This window comes from Lolium rigidum, chromosome 5, assembly GCF_022539505.1.
Source record: "Lolium rigidum isolate FL_2022 chromosome 5, APGP_CSIRO_Lrig_0.1, whole genome shotgun sequence".
Lineage (NCBI taxonomy): Eukaryota > Viridiplantae > Streptophyta > Magnoliopsida > Poales > Poaceae > Lolium > Lolium rigidum.
The window spans coordinates 107,326,330-107,327,164 of record NC_061512.1 but is presented as its reverse complement, the minus strand read 5'-3'; positions in this window follow the sequence as shown (position 1 = coordinate 107,327,164).

Sequence of the window (835 nt, the reverse complement as noted above, 5' to 3'; positions counted from 1 at the left end):
CTCTCCGTTATTAGTAGATGCTCCGGCCAAGTAGATGCTTTTAACTCCAAGAGGGAGTACTTATGCTCGATAGTGGGTTCATGCCTGCATTGACACCAGGACGATGATGAGAAAGTTCTAAGGTTGTGTTGTGCTTTGTTGCCACTAGGGATAAAACATTGATGCTATGTCTAAGGATGTAGTTGTTGATTACATTACGCACCATACTTAATGCAATTGTCACGTTGCTTTGCAACTTAATGCTGGAGGGGTTCGGATGATAACTCGAAGGTGGACTTTTTAGGCATAGATGCGGTTGGATGGCGGTCTATGTACTTTGTCGTAATGCCCAATTAAATCTCACTATACTCATCATGATATGTATGTGCATTGTCATGCTCTCTTTATTTGTCAATTGCCCAAGCTGTAATTTGTTCACCCAACATGCTTGTTCGTCTTATGGGAGAGACACCTCTAGTGAGCTGTGGACCCCGGTCCAATTCTCTTTACTTGAAATACAATCTCATTGCAATACTTGTTTTTACTGTTTTCTCTCGCAAACAATCATCTTCCACACAATACGGTTAATCCTTTGTTACGGCAAGCCGGTGAGATTGACAACCTCACTTGTTTCGTTGGGGCAAAGTACTTTGGTTGTGTTGTGCGGGTTCCACGTTGGCGCCGGAATCTCCGGTGTTGCGCCGCACTACATCCCGCCGCCATCAACCTTCAACGTGCTTCTTGGCTCCTCCTGGTTCGATAAACCTTGGTTTCTTTCCGAGGGAAAACTTGCTGCTGTGCGCATCATACCTTCCTCTTGGGGTTGCCCAACGAACGTGTGAAATACACGCCATCA